Genomic DNA, 17,351 nt, shown 5'->3' on the forward strand with positions numbered 1-17,351 from the left:
CACAAAATTTATCAATTTATTCAATATCTGTAGAATACCTATTACATGCAAGAGTGATTGTGAAGGAATAGAAAGATGAGTAAAATGACACTCATTCTTCACAAATTAATTTATCTCCACATACAATCAAAATTATGTAATAAGAAAAATAAAGAATACTAATAAATCCTTCAAAAATGGTTAATACTAATGCTAAGAGAAAAAAAAAACCTTTAGAACTCTTGGTGCGGCTGTTACCACTATTAAAACCACATAATAACTCTATGTACCTCAAACACTTCCTCCAAACTTAATTTTTATTAAAACTAAGCAATAATCTATGTGGAATTCAGAACTTTCAATAAATGACTTTTAAAAATCATAGATGAAATTATTTTGTTTCTTTGCTTCCATTTCTCGTTCTAAAAATAATGTGATATTTATCTAATAACATCTGATCTGTGAAAGATTTTGATTTTCTTGGAGTATACTGTACTGAGTGATCATTAGCATTGACCTCATATAACATCAGAATTAGAGACTTGCCCTGAAAGTGACTCAATTTTAATGGTATGAAAGTATTATTGAAAAAAAAAAGTTCAAAATAATTATTCCACCAAGCATTTCTAAGTGATCATCATCGGCAGGAAGATAAAATGATTAAAATATAGTGTAATGATATGATAATAACTTACTGATTACTCATCACTTACTTTCATTTTTATATGTATTATCCCATTTAATCCTTACAACAACTCTAAGATGTGGGTGGTATTATTATCCCCATTTTACAGTTACTGAAACCAAGGCTTTCTGGTGGTTAAATAACCTATCTACAGCCACTAACCAGTAAATGGAAGACTGGATTTTGAACCCAGTTTGGTCTTTGCTCTTAACCATTACTCTGTATTGCTTACAGGTCTGTTTGTCTAATAGCACACATATGTAAAATTAAAGAAATGGTATTAAGTATGGCAATGTGGTCTTCAAATTCTTTATGTCTGCAAATCAAAAGAACTGATTTTCTCTTTCACTTGCATTCATCCTCATCCTCTCATGCTTTTTGTCTCTCACTCTCTTTGCTCTTCCCCACCCATCTCCCCCTCTACACACACACACACACACACACACACACACACACCTTGGAGATTTGGCCCAACACTTCACTTAACATAATCAAGGCCATAATTTGGTTCAACTAGTCCAATAACTGTACCATCTCCTCAGACTTCATAATGCTGTGCATTTTTGCCGTGGACATACCATTCACTGACTCTAAAGCCGTCAGTGCTTCCTTACAAAGACACCATTCTGCAGCCTTTGTTGCTTCAAGATCAGTGTCTGGAGCTCTTTCGCGACATGGCATTGGGCTGTGATGAACCACATCAATCTCTCAAGTGTAAGAAGGTAAGTTAACACCTGAAACAATTCTATGATCTCACATGTGTAGTCAGAACAAGTTAAAAGTGCACTTGCTTTCTCACAATACCAAATATTCTGAAGCAAGATGGGAACTCAGGAGAGAATCCAAAAACAATAAAAACTGAGGAAGAAAAGAACAAGGTCAAGAATTCTTTGATTTCTGAAGCTAAAAAATGAGAGAAGTCAAAAAATATCATATAGTGCTCACACTAACTCAAGAAAGATCAAATAGTCCTAGCAGGGACACTGCCCATTCATTTCAACCAAAGGACGGTAAGGAAACGAGCAATGGTTCAGTGTATCTTACCCGGCCCTTTGCAAATCCATTAATGCCATTGTGAAGTTTTCTTTTTGGTTTATGTAAGGGGGAGAAAAACTCAAAGGTGAAAGAAAAGAAAAACATAGTCAAAATTATTTCCTTAACCTATAACCTAGACGGACTCTAGGTTAAAAGTGGTCTTTTGATAAATACTAGAAATGAACAAATAGATACGCTTTTAAAAAAAATAGCCAGGTTTGTTCGTCTTTATTTAGTTAAGAAAAATAATCCTGACGAAACTATGTCTGTGTTTATACCTTTTAAACATGTTTATATTAACTGTTACAGAAGAAGGGTGAAAAGATCGACTTTCTGGACCACAAAACCTTTACTTAAAGACCATCCAACAACTTAGTAAGGTTCGTCAAATGTGAATAGAAATAAGGCAGCTTAAGAAAAGTACTTGGTAATTTACTCATTAACAGTTTAAAAATTTTTAAATTCTTGCCCAGAGAATGACCTACTTCAGGAACCTCCAAGAGATTAATGTTTTAATCAGGTATAGTTTTATAATATTTATAGAGCAAGATAATCCATTTTCGATTAAAAATTTACCCAGTGCACATACTGAACAACTGAAACTTTGCAATGTGTCTAACAATATTTATCCAGTGGTGATGATTCAAATTATCCTATGGTTCAGGAGAATTCCAAGAAGATAAAGAAGTCTCGTACCATATCCTAAATGAAAGCATAATTTTAAAGGTTGAATCTGAATTTTTAAATAGGATGTTTAATTTTCTAAGAAATAAATGTCAAAAAATTATTGACTCCTATGTATATTAATATATGCAAAAAAAAGTTTAACGTTTTTTCCTCTTGCTAATGGGCCTTGAAAGTGTGCCAGGTGTAGGGCACTTGCTTATAACACCTACGGCAAGAATAGGCCATCGTTATCATATTCTTACCAGTTACCTTTTACATTTTAAGATCCATGTTGTGTTAATTTCTTAACATTTTATTAGGAAACATTTGCATCCACAGAAAATAGTTGCTTGATATTCAAACGTAATTAAAATTATCTTTCTTATCTATTTTAGTTTAAGGAGAAATAAAATTAAATTACGTTTAACTGTTGGTCTTATCTGGTAAATTTTATATAGGCAATTAATAATTGGTTTAGTGGGTTAATAAATAAACTAACATTTATATGCTATTTGTATACTATTAAATCAATAATCTAATTTAAAAATAAAGTTGGAACAAATATTTATTATGTAGTAACACTTTCTACTTAAGGCTCTCACTTAATACATTTCTACAAGAAAAGGTTAGTTTTAGAAAGGTGTGCTGGCAGTAATTTGACTACACTTCACACAAATAAGAATTCTACCACTGATTGAAAGGAGCCATGGCAGCTAGAAATTATTTTTTAAAAATCACATTGGTAACGGCTGAAAATGTAACTGGTAATTAAAGACTGGTTTTAACAATTTTTTACTCTATTTTACAAGGAGAAGTATGAGTTTTCAGACTACAGTTTCAAATGCAAAGAATATTAATGCATATATTTAGAAGTTGATGTATTTTGCATAGTAATAAGCACATTACTCACACAGTACCTTTCAAATGAAGAGCATAAACCAAATCTGAAAACTAAAGCCCATATTTTCTCCCTTTGTATTTTGACCTAGTAATCATTAAAAGTGTGAGTGTTTATCAATAAAAATTACTGTAGTGCCACGTATTGTGGTAGAACATCGCTATTTCCCGAGATAAGTACAAAAACCATTCAATGTTAATTTGCATCACAAAATGACCTAACATATCTGGAATATAATGCACAGGCTTCATTGAAAAGAAACCATTATATTTTTCTCTGCAAAACAAAAAAATACAGACATCTGATTGGGCCTGCATGTGCTGGAGGAGGGGGGATGGGAAGAGGGCTCATTTTCTATCTTACACCTATTGTTTTAGGCATTCTAAACTGCTCTATGGGAAGAAAAAGGAAACATACTGAATCCACTTTGCAGTTAATGTCTTAGTGATTTAAGAGGCAGAGTTTTCAAGTTATAGAAGGGAAACGTTATGCTTTTCCTTTCCCAAAGCGATTGCCCAGGAAGAAGGCCCTCTGGTCCTTAGCCTACGCAAGGGGAAAAAAGGACATTACATCGGGCTGAAATCACTCCGAGACAGAAGAGGGGAAGTTTATGATGTGGCACTGTGCGCTGTATCTGGTCTGCAGCCAGGAAGTTTTCATTTTGTAGCTCTGCTGCCAGTACCTGCCCTGCATATTCAGGAATAAAAATACATCAGAGCTCTACCTCAGAAACTGTGGATGCTACAAAGAATTAAAAGAGTTTATTTTTCTTTCTTTATCCTGAGTGTAATTACTGTTTTTAAAAAGAAAGAGCTGAAACTATAGTAACTGGAGGGTTTTTTTTTTCCCTTTTTAAACTCCTCAAACTACCTTCCCACAAAGCCATTTAAGTTAAATGGTACATTTACAGACTCACCTACATGAAGGATATAACTTAAAACATCTGCTTAGACACATACGTTCTGTTCAGATACAAAGAATGTGGCAAAAAAATTGAAAAGTATAGGGCCATTATATTCTTAAAATGTGTGTTCTTCTATATGTGTGTGTGTGTTCATTCATTAAAGAGATTTTTGACTGCAATTAGGTAGTCGGTCCTATAAAGGCTTCCTTGTGTGACCATGATTTCTAAAAATAAAATGCTCCGGTGAATATTTCTGCTAAATAATCACATCTTCAAAATTACTTTAAAGAAATCCCAATCCCTCATGTTACGTTCAGCAATAATACCAGCTTTCCATAAGCCTTGGTTGTATACCTCACGTGTGGTCAACAATTAATTAGAAGGTTAAAAAAAGTCATGTTTACTCTATTAAGTAGTAGACTAATTTCCTTGTCTGTCCCCACTTATTTACATTCGTGAATCTCTTTTCTAATTTTGCAAATAAATAAGCATATCTAAGCCAAAGCTGCCTATCTTCAGGGTTCGGGGAAAGAGGCATTCTCTTGCTATCATTCTAACTTGCTGAAAGAATCACAGATGTGTGAAAAAGCGAGAGGGATAGCTGTGAGCTGTTTTAAAAAACACTTCGCATTCTATCAAGACCATATCTACTGCTTTTTATATCCAATATACTAGAGATCCATGGTATCTAAGAACAATTTATATGAATTCTTCCTGTGCATCTTATCTATGACAACAAGATACAAGAGGAAAACCAGACCACACTCGGGATACTATTTGGAAAAAGCAGGTTCTCACCAGATCAGTTTCTCGAGTCTCTAGAAACAAGTTTAAGGTACTTTACTTAAATCATTACTAGAAGATTTGCACTGTCATTCTACATGAATCGCAACCACTTGCAAGATGAACAACATTGCTCCATTCATTTCAGATTTACAGCATTAAGAATTAATAAAGTCTCTATAACATCTGCATTATTAAAGAGTAATGATTCCTGTCGAAATCTGCCCATAATAAGTTTACTGTTTTTATCGCTTGTAATACCACCAATTTCGTTTATAATGTCCTCAAAAGATAATCTTCATGTATACTTTGAACTTTGTTTACGACTGGTTATATTTTTTAAATAAATACAGAGATTTAACTTAGGCAATACAATGACAACGTACAACAAATGCATTATGGTGATGACAAATGAATGCTACTCATGTTATCACCTCAAACCCAGATATGTATACAACAGGTATCATATAATTTCCATACTTAGTAGGAATATGACTTTCCTTTTGGTAGTTAATGTTAAAATAATACCAAAGAAATGTGAGATAATGCTATATTGGATAATCTTTTTCATAATTTTTCAATGGTATTCTTTGTTACAGAATTTTCTTTAATTATTTTTCTTGCACAGACAAAAACAACTAACATAAGAACATTGATGCTATCTATTTATTCTTAAGAGAGGTAGGGAATGGGTGCTTTTAGCTCTCTTTACTTCTTTATGCCTCAATACATCTGTAAAATAGTTACTACTGAAATCTTCTTTTGAGAAAAATTAATTCTAGTGTACTTTATAGAAGTTAATATTAAAATAACAAAATTTTCAGACTTTTTTCAGCATAGACTTTTTTCAGTGTGAGAAAGGTTATCAATAAGAACTGCTTTTAAGAAAAACCTGACAGTTTCCTTTGCTCACTAACTATAGCACATGATTAGAAATTATTTTCTTTCTCATGCTGTTATTCACTTACATACTGCATACTTGCTTCAATTCTCCAAGGGAAGAAATGTGGCTCTTGTGGGAAAGGTCCACCCCTTTCTACATGCTTGCTTCCTTGAACGAAAGGAACACACCCCCTAACATTCTTTGAAATGTGTCCAACATGCACAGAATTGGAATAGCACTGTATTACTGACCAAATTAGAAAATCTTAAATGAGAGTCAAATATTGTTAAAGTGCGTGTGTTTTGAATCAGGACAACTAACTGATGCATACAGAGGTTAACGGAAATGAACTACGTTCAGTCTCAGCCTAGTGTCTATGTTTGGACGCTCAGAACGCTTGTGTTAGTGGACGAAATCTGTGAGTGTTTTTGTGCAATTGTGTGTGGTATGACAACTCAGGAGGAGGCCCATAAATGTTACAGGTTTCTGAGGGCATCCTTTGAACTTAAGACATTAGGGGAATGCCTCCTCTCTTTCATAAATACTTTAAAGAAAAAATACTCAGAAACTGAAGTATCCATCTTTCGTAAGCAGAATCAGAAAGTTGTCTGAAATCACAGAAGTGCATGAATATTGAAAGTCTACGCTCACCATCCTAATGACAGAAAACTCACATCAAAGTTGGTATCCACTAACTTCCACCTCATTTGACAATTTTCTGGTCATGAGAAATTGTCTTCCAACAAGTTTTCCTTCTATTATGTAGAATACTATGCTCCCAAAGCAAGTTTTTTTTAATTGTTATTTTCTAATAAAGAGACACACTCCATACTTGTGGGAATCTGTGCATTTATCTTTACTTTTAATTTTCCTAAACTCTCTTTTTTTTTTATTCCATTTTTACATAGAAATCTGCAAGTGTGAAGACACAGTGTGAGCAAAATTTTATATCTCTTTTAAGGTATTCCAGTGTTTAAATGAAACGGTTAGTCCTTTTGCAATTTGTTCATGAGGCATTTGCGGATGAGCTCAGCTATATAATTTCCAGGCCTACAAAATGGAAGCTCTGCTACTCCGCCTATGTTTTTCACTTGGAATAAGAGTGGATATAAAGTGCATATATAAACTGGACCTGAAGGTAATAAACTTATTAAAACTTAATAAGATATTGTTATGGTCAAAGAAAACCTGCTAGTGTGTGCCACAAATCCACTCAGATGAAACACCTCATTCACTGGAACTTCCTATCTTATTATAATAATGCACAGAAAATTAAACACATAAATATTAATTTTATGTATCACAGAAGATGTAGGCAATGAAAATGCAATGTTTACATTTATGGGTGACTCATTAGTGTTTTATTGTGTGAAACACTAGGAGGCATCAGTTGGGTAAAAAAGGACTTCAATTTTTAAAGAAGCAAGAAATTACTGTAGAGTTGGATGCGTAAAGAGTAGGGGTTTTCAAAATGTTATTATGTAAACCAAAACTTTATTTTTTGAAATAAACTCTCTGAAAACATCATATCTTGTAAAGAATGACCTTTATAAAACATTCATGAAATAGATATAATTTAACCAATAAACACCTATCAAGATCTATTTCAAATGTATGGATTCATTAACTACGTAATTCCACATTTTTGTGAAGAATATATTCGGTAACAGAATAACATAATGGCTATTGACTACCATGCATTTTCTGCTTGGTTACTCAATACCATGAGAGTATCTTTTATTTCTGGCAAATTCTGTTTTGTGCTCTCTACAATGTCTCTGAAAATGTCTACTGCAATTAAGACGTATAATAATAACTTTCATATAGCATCCAGAACTTTAAGTCTGTTCAGAAGGAAGTGATGGAACTTAAAATGAAAGCAATGAGGATGTATATAAAAAGTACACATTTTCTCTTATTTCACTATTGAAAGCCTGTCATTTGAAAACTGAGTTTTCTACTGTTTGAATGGCTCTTCATAATGATGAAGCAACAGGGTCGTGGTACACTTATCTAGCAATCATTTGAAATTGGAGTGTCTTGCCGTTCCTCAACAATCAGCTTTTATCTTTGACCTATCAAAATAACATGTGAACTGCATAATCCGCCTTTTGTAAGGTGCACAGACTCTGTTGTCGCTCCTGGTTTTGTGAATCGCCTCTGTAATCTGGTTTGATTTCCTAAAGATGACAGATCTCGGTGAACAGTCAGGCTTTACTGAGTGCAGGGCAGTCCACGCGCCCATGAGATTAAGGTACAGTGCTGAGGACGGGGATCTTAATCACCTACCCTTCCACATGCAGCACATAGACTGAGCACCAGTGATTAAATCTTTTCATTATGTCCAGGCAATCACTGCATTCATAAAATGAATATGTGCATTTTTATAAGTTTTAGATATTAATTTGTGTGGTGTTTTCTCAGAGGATGTGCTTTGGAAAACAAAAGTAGAACTTTATTAATAGTCTCTTTAAAGTCCACTCTGTGATCCTTAATTGCATATGAAATTCTTCCATGTTGTTCTGAATCATGTCCCTGAAGCCAGGGTTCTCTGTTTAATAACTATTTTTTTGTTGTTATGAAGCACAAGTGTCGCTGCACAGATATTTCCCCATTTTTGTCACTTTCTGAGATTTCATAGACTCAAAATATACCGCACGTAGAGTTGGGAAATAAAACCACAAAATATACTACAATAAACAGAAGAAAGTTTTGAAATATAATGTCAACATATGCCGAGCAGTTATTTAGCTCAGTTTTTTATAAAAGAAGTTTAAATACAATAAATCACTTATTGGAAAGATATGGTTGTAGTGTTATGCAATTTATTGATTTGGTAAAGTGAGGGCCAAGGAAGAAACTCACAGACATCTGAAAAATATAAAACATGATGCTTTTCCAGGATTCAATTTTGAATCATTAGATAGCTCTTTTCCCTAATGGAATGAACCCTTTCCCCCAAATTTTGAAAATTGAATATGTTTACAAAAAAGAAAAGAGGCAAGGTACAGTAAAGTCCTTGTTATTTAAATTTCATGTATTTAATGTTGATATGTTTTTGTTCTGAAAAGTTAACATATATGATTGCATACTTTTAAAGTATGAACAGCTCAGGAAAGCTGGAAAATTGACTTTTTATTATAAAGTGCTCATTTGTTACTTAAACCCCAGAAACAGAGTAAAATTTAATAAAAGTTACATCTTTAATATTCTCTTTCACTATATTCCACAGCAATCAGAATGTAAATAGAGTAATTAATGAATGAGGTAACATACTGTCTTTAGTAAGAAGTCTGGAAAATATGCCACAAATACTCCAAAGCCGTGTGAATTACATTAATAAAAAACAGATTTTTATAAAGTTTAGTAAAACCTGAAGTAAGGATAACTGCCAACTATTGTCTCCTTAACTCGACTAGGGGACCATATCTTAAACAAGCGTTGAGTTTAAAGTGTGTTTTGATGAAAACTTTTAGATTTGAGTTAGAAGTCTAATACATAGCCAAATATACTTTCCTACGAACAGAATGAGATACTTAGTTTTAGAGATTTTTTTTCCCTCTTGAGATAGGACATTAGACATGTACATCTTTTACCTGTCAAGTTCTGAATCTACTTGCTTTAGAACTACCTCTTTAACTTAATAAATAATTTCATGCATACACTGGAAGACAAAAATATGGTTTATTAACTGCCTTATATTCAACCCAAACTCCTTGTGCCATATTGGTACATACTCAACATTTTCAAAGACTGGCCAAAACTGATATTATTTTTAAAATTAAATAAGATGTTTTAGTTTCAAATTGGAGATTGCCAATCTCTTTAAAGCTAAAATTAGTATGCATACAGAGGTTAAATGGGGTTCACAGGTGGTCACATTTCCATGTCCTACCAAGTCTCTAGGGATTGGAGTTATTATATTCTACATAAACATCTTTACTCTGCAACCGCAATTCTATTGCAAGGTGCCGGTGAAAAAGAGGCTGGTCACTCTTTTTGACTGGTATAATGAGGTAGCTAGAGTTCCTTTTATAGCACTTAGAAAATACAGGCAGTCACTAACTATTTCACAAGACAGTTACTATTAGAGTTAGTATCAGATTCACAATAGTAAAATGCACTTTGTGTCAAAGCAATTCTCTACTGAGGACCGTTAAAGAACTGGCAGACAGCCTGATTCTGCTTTATACTGTCAGCATTTACATATAAAGGAATTTTACACAAAAGACACACATTCCGAAAATGTGAAGAAAAAGGGCTTTTCTCCCAAGATGGTAACTAGTGGACCTAGAATAGTCAGACATGTTTCAGACATACAATTTCCTTTAAGAATGAATAGCCATATTCTGGGAAGGAGATAACACTAACATTAAATTTAAATACTTGCATAATATTTAATAACACAATAAACAATGTGCCATGTCTACATATACTTCCTTTGTGCCAAACTTTATCACTGAGTTTGGTAACTTTCATCCAAAGTCCAAACAGAAGGCAATTTAAGTGACTTAACCTTATTTGTTTTTAAACAGCTATGTATTTGACTTGACATAAAGAGCAATGCACATACTGAAATCCCAACAAGAATTGTGAAATGTGTAGACTACCATGGCCAGTGTATTACTTTTTGTCTACACCAGTTAAGAAGCCCTCTATCAAGCCAGCACTTTGGTAATGGAAGGAGATGCACAAAGGTATACTCTGACAGACAGCCATGCTTTAGCTCAAACTAATCCCAAGATTTAGTGGCTCAGAAGCATAACCCAAAGCAAATCAGTCTTTGGTGGGACTCATAGGAGCATCTTTCCACAGTGAACTAACGGCTAAATCTTAAGGCATGTACTTCAAGGTCACAGAACATTCTGTGAAATATTAAAGTCCACCAGGCTCCACATGCTCCATCATATCAAACATGCTAATGATGTGAACTAACTTCATGAAACTTTAAACACACTGATGTGACAAGAACGAGTCAGGAGTGATTTCAATAACTGATGGCAAACAGATAGGACTATCTAAAAAGTTACTTTCAGCAACACACAAGGAAATCATGGAATCTAAGAAAAGAACGCACAACAAGCCTCAACTTCAAGCCTTCAAAGAGGCACAGCGATAGACCCAGTGCAGTGGAATATATTGATGCAGATTTCAGAGACAATACCCCGGCTATTTCTATTTCCTGGAGAAATGTCAGAGGTACTTACATGAAGGAAGAACCGATCAGATTAGTCCGTGGGATATTTTCCTTTCTTAAGAGAGAGACAGAAAAAAACAAAAACAAAAACAAAAAAACACAACAACAACAATAATCTTTACTTCGTCCAGCCTTGAAGTGCTTCTCCACCTGATTCAAACATGCAGTCACGGCGACCCACACAGAACCTTCAAAGTCAATCCAATAGCAGCCCGAAGATGTCTGGGTGTACGCGTGTGCTCAAGTGTCTGACTGCGAGCAGAGCGAGCAGAGAGCTGGAGACGATGTGTGTGTGTGTGTGTGTGCGCGCGCGCGCGCGCGCGCGCGGAAGGAGCGCGCGCGGGGGAGGCGCGCTCGGGGCCGCGCATTCGCGCGCGCCGAGGCCGCTCCAAGGAGCAGAGGAGGGGGAGGAAGGGGAGGAGGAGGAGGAGGAGAAAGTGGCTCTCAGCGGCCCGCAGGATTAAAAGTAACCAGACTCGTCCAGAAAACTGCGTCCAGGAAGGAAGTGACAGAAGACGAATGGGAAAAGGCGAGCCGCTCTCAGCCTTTGAAACATCGCGTAAAAAAGGCGGGGGGCGGGGGGAGTGGAAGGATGTTGGGAGGGGAGGCGGGGGTGGCAGAGAAAACGGAGCACACGGCTTGGGGTTCTAAGCGGCACATCCCATGAAGTGCCTCTTGCCTTCTTGTCCTTTATTTTATTTTGTCCTTGCCTTTGCCTTTGCCTCGCGCTGCCTTCTTCCTCTCTCTCCCTCACAATCCCAAACCGTTGACTCTCTCTCTCAAGAGCTGGAGAAATCATCAGTTTCACTCTTGCAAAAGGGGGGCGGGACCAGACCTCGGAGCATTTTAATAAAACAAACATAACAGCAGTTCCCTCCTCACCCCTCCCGTCTCAACTAGATTGATAAATTACTCCACTACACTACTTTAATTATGTATATGGTATGCAGAATAAATCACTGAACATCAGTACCTCAATCAAGCACTTTTAAATGATAATTGCATCTTGGTGAATCAATCTTTCCATTCCTGACATTTTGCTAATTTTAGTTTTACGGTGGGGTAATGGCACATGCCATACGCAAACCTAATGACAATTCTTTATTGCTCGAAATGAAGACAACGCCGCGAGCGGCGGCTCCCTGCTCACTGCCGGCGCCGCCGAGGACGCTCGGAGAACCGAGTCTCCGGCTGCTGCGCGCTCGCTCCCCGGGGACGCTGCGAGCCAGCCTGCAGGAAAGTCCTTCTAAAGTCGGGATCTTTCCTCTGACCAATAGGAGCGCGACCCTAATAGTTGCTCTTGTGACTTCCCCCCCGTTTGGAGACGCGTTAACCACTTCGTTCTTCCACCGGTCCGAGCGCTCCTCCGTTACTCACGCGTAAAAGCCCCAGTCCAGGATGTCTGCAGCACTCGATTCCAGCGCGCTTTTCCTTCACGCCCAGAATACGCGGGTTTCGGCCCTGAGAGGCTGGAGGGCTAGAAAGGGAGCCGAAACGCTTCTCAAGTGTTAGTAATGTACAAAATAATAAAAGGATTACCAGTATTTGAACTCTCGACTTCATCTCGGGGCCATGAACTTTCTAATCAGGTTGGAAATATTTACCGAGGCGGCAGCTTCCTCGGAGATTTCCCCCTCCCTTCTCCCACAGTATCTCTTCCACACCTTACTGGATTTTATCCAAGGCATTAACATGTAAACTAAACCAACTTCCCAAATGCATTAGGCTTCCCTATCCGATAGCTGATGACTTCACTTATCCTGAAGAGTTTCAGCTGCACAGGAAGCAGCAATAGAGACTGATGAGGAAGATACTTATATTAAGGTTTAAGCCCAGTAAATACTTTTCCTTATCAAAAAAAAAAAAAAAAGGTTAATATTCAAGATTTAGGAAAAGCTACTAGGGATTGAGCACCTCCCCTCCCTAGCCAATGACACCACGCCCAATAAAGCCAAAGATAAAATATACCAACTAGTACACAAACCATGAAAAGCTAAGATTACATGCCAGTAGAACTATAGACTATATAAAATGTTTAAACCAAGTTAAAAATTTTTAATATTGTGAAAAGAAGAAGAGAAAATACATTGGGGAGATAAAAATACTGAATGTACCAGAGTACACAATAGTAGTATACTGAAATATCTAGCTAATTAAAGATATTTCCTCACTTTAAAAAAATTCCTCTCAGCACTATGTGTTTGACTCAATGACTAGTTCCATTTCCCGTTAAATTCTGCACTGTGCCTCCAGACTATTTTAATGCATGAGGGCAGTGTGAATCAAAAAGCCTCCTTCTTCATTATAGGGGCTATTTGATCCGAGTAGCTTTTCTCAGAAGAGTGGGCTTAACATTTAGGTGTCTGCCCCAAGGCTTCACTTGAAAGGGGAAGGTTGATTTTACAGGCAAGTACAACTAGATCTGAATAATCTTCAGGCTTCTGGCTCATCACCATTGTGACTATCAGCCCAGAATCGATGAATCTTTTGCCATTGTTATAGGAGAGCATGGCAAACTGTCACAAAGCAAAAACTATCTGAAATACTACTATTTCTTGCAGATTAGTATCTACAATATATTTGTTTGCCTGTTTACTTTTCATCTGGTGAGTTTGCTACTACCATGAATTCATTTTAATAATATGGCAGAGATAATCTGTATCAGGTTTTCATTTAAAGTACAACTTCAAAAAAAAAATGCAAAAATTTAAAGGTGCATTGACATTTTGAATACTAAGATATGTCTATACAGGGTGGAAGTTAATTTTTCGAGATTCACAAACGTCCTGACAAAGCAAATTGTTTGTAGGAACATTTGTTTATTGCCATAATGTCTGAAATTAACATAATGAATTGTAACAGCTTATTTTACATGAGCAAATAAGACATAGGCAATACATGACTTTCACCACAGTACTCTTTAGTTTTATTTTCCTTCAAAAAGAAAACTGTTTTACCTGTTAACATTTTTAAGAATTATTTAATAATAAACATTATAACAAACCCATAACTACCAATGATAATACAAGCATTCTAATGTATGTATAACCCCACATTGTGGATAGTTTGAAAATAATTTAGATCTGGATTATACCACAGTTGGCCTTTTAAAATATAAGATATTCCCCTCAGCACATTTAGCTTCTTAATTATGTGTGACCTAAGTTAATATTAGCATTTGTTTCCCTCCCATGAGCCTTTATAGTTGAAGTGGAACAGAAGTGTGCAGAAATATACATTAGAAGAAAGCCACCTGAGACTTAAAATTATTCACTGGTAATCCACAAAGTGGTTAATCCAAGACATGCTTTGTGTTCATCTTTAAATACTTCTGAATTTTTTTTTATTTAAACCAAAATCATCCTGATCCTTGCCACCAAATGGTACTTGGCTAGGATGAGAGTATTTTCTGGTGTCAGGAGAAGCATGTACTAGGTGTTAGGAGGCCTGGATTCTCCGGTTCAAGATTTGTGCCTAACTAACGAGCGTGTCCTTTCTGGGCTTCAGTTTGCTTACGCGTTAAATGATTTCTCCAATCTATCCCAGTTCTATGATTGGAAAGTAGAAAATTCTTATACCCTTTAAGCCAATTGGAAGCTAGTGGCCTATCCTGTTAAATAAAAGGTGACACTTCCTGTAAGAGAAAATGATGTCTGGGACTGATGTACTATTTAAACCAGCTTTTTTTCTTCCCAATCACCAAATATTTCCTTCATTAAATAAGTATCATAAGTGCTTTATGAAACATGTAAATATATATTAACTTGTTTTTTCCCCCCAAAGAATCGTTTAGCAATACATGTAACTAAAGTGCCACAGAAGTTACAGAGAGCACGACTCTCAGGATTTAACTCCAGGGAAAGCTCATTTCTAATTTCTGTGCAGGGTTGCATATCATCTTACCCCACCCTCCACTTCTTACTACTTCCCTACATTAAATCAGCAGTCTACCTGTGCTCTGGGTCTGCCTGCTTTTAAGCTTGGCCCACGCTGGGTGTAGCTCTTGAAGTGAGCTTTAAAAAATTATTCTAAAGTAAGCTGGGGCGGTTGCCACAGCAACCCACCCTAAAATGAAGCAAGTCTATAGATTAATCTACCCCTCAATATTATTCAACTGTATAGTATCTGTTCTTCAGCCAGAATACTTTCAACACAAACATGATAACTGAACATGTAAGTTCTGATATAAAAAGTAGAAAGATACAAATTCCAAGAGCATAAAAAAATGTTGTATCTTTTTATAGTTATAGTAGAGATGACATACAAAACTTGCCCTGAAATGGATTAATTGTAAAACAGACTTGCAAAGGTATGCCCTGAAAGGTGACATGAGAGCTTTAAGCAAAGTGATGTAGTATCGCTATATAATAAATCACCTGATGGTTATGCAAGACTCTATCACTTTTATACATGTTAACATTATAAATACCTAATGACAAAGAGTTTGGCAGTTTTACCTTTATGAATTAACTTTGTGATGGGTGATAACAAACGTGAAGCACTTACCACATACACATACAGTCATTTGCCTTCCATTCTTCACTTCATCTCTTCATAGAAGTTACTTCACAGTTTGCAACTCTTCTTTGGCACCTTAAAATGCAGAAGTACAAGGTAAATAGTTAAAAAAGTTTTTTTAAAGAATGTTGATCTCAAAATACATTCAGATTAATTTATTTCTAAAACTTCTAATCTGAACTAACATTAATGTTAATTCCAATTTTAAACCAAATGAATGTGTATTGAATATAAAATAATTAAAATGATCATTAATTGCGATAATACCTATAACCTGCAATATAAATAGTGCCAAATAGTTAAATTTCAAAAATTCTTTAGGTACGGCCTCAGTCCATGCACAGTATACACCATATGGACTGCTTGTGATTGAGAATCTGCAATATGAAATGGATTTGTTATTCCAAGCCAAGGTTCAATCATATCCTTTATCTCATATCTAAAGATCCTATATCTACCTTTATTTTTGTATATTTTAATATCTGATGAAGAATTGTACGGAAGAAAGTCAAATCCATCATATTCCAGGCTAACAAAATTTGTCTAGTTGGGATACTGAAGTTGCAACTAAAGTTGCTGAAAGGGCTTTTTTATATGCTTAAAAGCCAATTTTAATACTTTGGGATTAATGATGTCAATTCAGTACACTTAATGAATTCTATTACCAATAATACCTGATTCCTCCAAGGAGTGTTTAACTGTTCTGAGCACAGACAAGTGCTCTTGTGTTCTAGTCTCCGTTTGAAGCCAGCTTTCAATGACTTTGAGCACACAAATGGACTTTTCCTTGGTTTCAGAATGGTCTAGTCCTCCCAACCTTGAGACATATCAGACCATGAAGGTCAATAACCATTTTCCCATTTGCATTAGCAAGAAGACTTTTCATAGTCAAGAGTCATTAAGACTTACAAAGCCTCTATATTTGGGTTGACATTCTTAAGTTTATTTTTATTTTTAAGTTGCTTCACAGTCAAGGAGAAATGAAGAATTTTGGCCACTTTTATTTTAGGGGTGTTAGCTGAGTTTAGTCTTTTAGACTCAGGCCCACAGTGAGTTAGTCTCAACTTGGTAGTCAGTACTAGGTGACCCGGTGAATTACCATTCTCCCAGCTCTGCTTGGTTTTACAGTCTATTAAGTAGGAATCATAATACACATCTCCCAGGGCCTTTTCACCTTACAGAAATGCAGTCTTCATGAAATAATGTCTGAAAGCTATGTTAAAGCTTTTTAAAATGCCACTACAAATTATGATACATTTATTCCTTTTCCTAGCTCAGTATGCCCAAATAAGGCTTGATCACTAATTTTCTTGCGAATGTGTAGCTCTTTAAAAAGTATCCATATGCATGGCTAAATTTAATAGACTTTACCTTTTATTTACAAAATTGTTAAATGTTCTTCAGAACATTGACTCTAACCCATTTCTTGAAATATCACAGAACCCTTCAATTCAAAGAAAGGATTTTCACACTTCCCCCTTTAACTGTTTTTTCTAGATACCTCTATGTGTGTGCCCTTTAATTTTAAAAGATCTTTACATGGGATCGGGGTAGGGATGGGGGTTAAAAATACCGCCCTGGGTTTTGGCGCCCACTCCTTTGTCTGGGAAGAACAAGGCTGGGATTCAGTCCGGACAGCCCCTTTTAAAGACCCAGACCCGGGACGCCTCTGGTTTCAGCAGCTCAGTCCGCTGAGTTATTGACTGCGGGCAGCAGCAGTCCCTCAGGTTGATTTGTGTGGAAAGTGAATCCTCGCTGGCTAGGCGTTCAGCAGAAGCGCAGCAGCCGCAAAGCCAGCCAATT

General features: G+C 36.0%; 1 protein-coding gene across 8 annotated transcripts in view; it reads right to left on the reverse strand.

Annotated features, from left to right (window-relative positions):
- MEF2C (myocyte enhancer factor 2C) overlaps window positions 1-11,325 on the reverse strand; it is a 144,338-nt gene extending 133,013 nt beyond the window's left edge. For 3 of the 8 annotated variants that reach the window (XM_068535621.1, XM_068535625.1, XM_068535619.1), the window contains exon 1: window positions 11,041-11,321. The gene's annotated coding sequence lies outside the window, so the exon portion shown is untranslated. Of the gene's footprint in view, window positions 1-11,040 lie in introns of all 8 variants that reach the window. The other 5 variants (XM_068535626.1, XM_068535624.1, XM_068535627.1 and 2 more) reach the window with 3 other exon arrangements.
- Window positions 11,326-17,351: the final 6,026 nt, after the last annotated feature.

This window comes from Eschrichtius robustus, chromosome 2, assembly GCF_028021215.1.
Source record: "Eschrichtius robustus isolate mEscRob2 chromosome 2, mEscRob2.pri, whole genome shotgun sequence".
NCBI lineage: Eukaryota > Metazoa > Chordata > Mammalia > Artiodactyla > Eschrichtiidae > Eschrichtius > Eschrichtius robustus.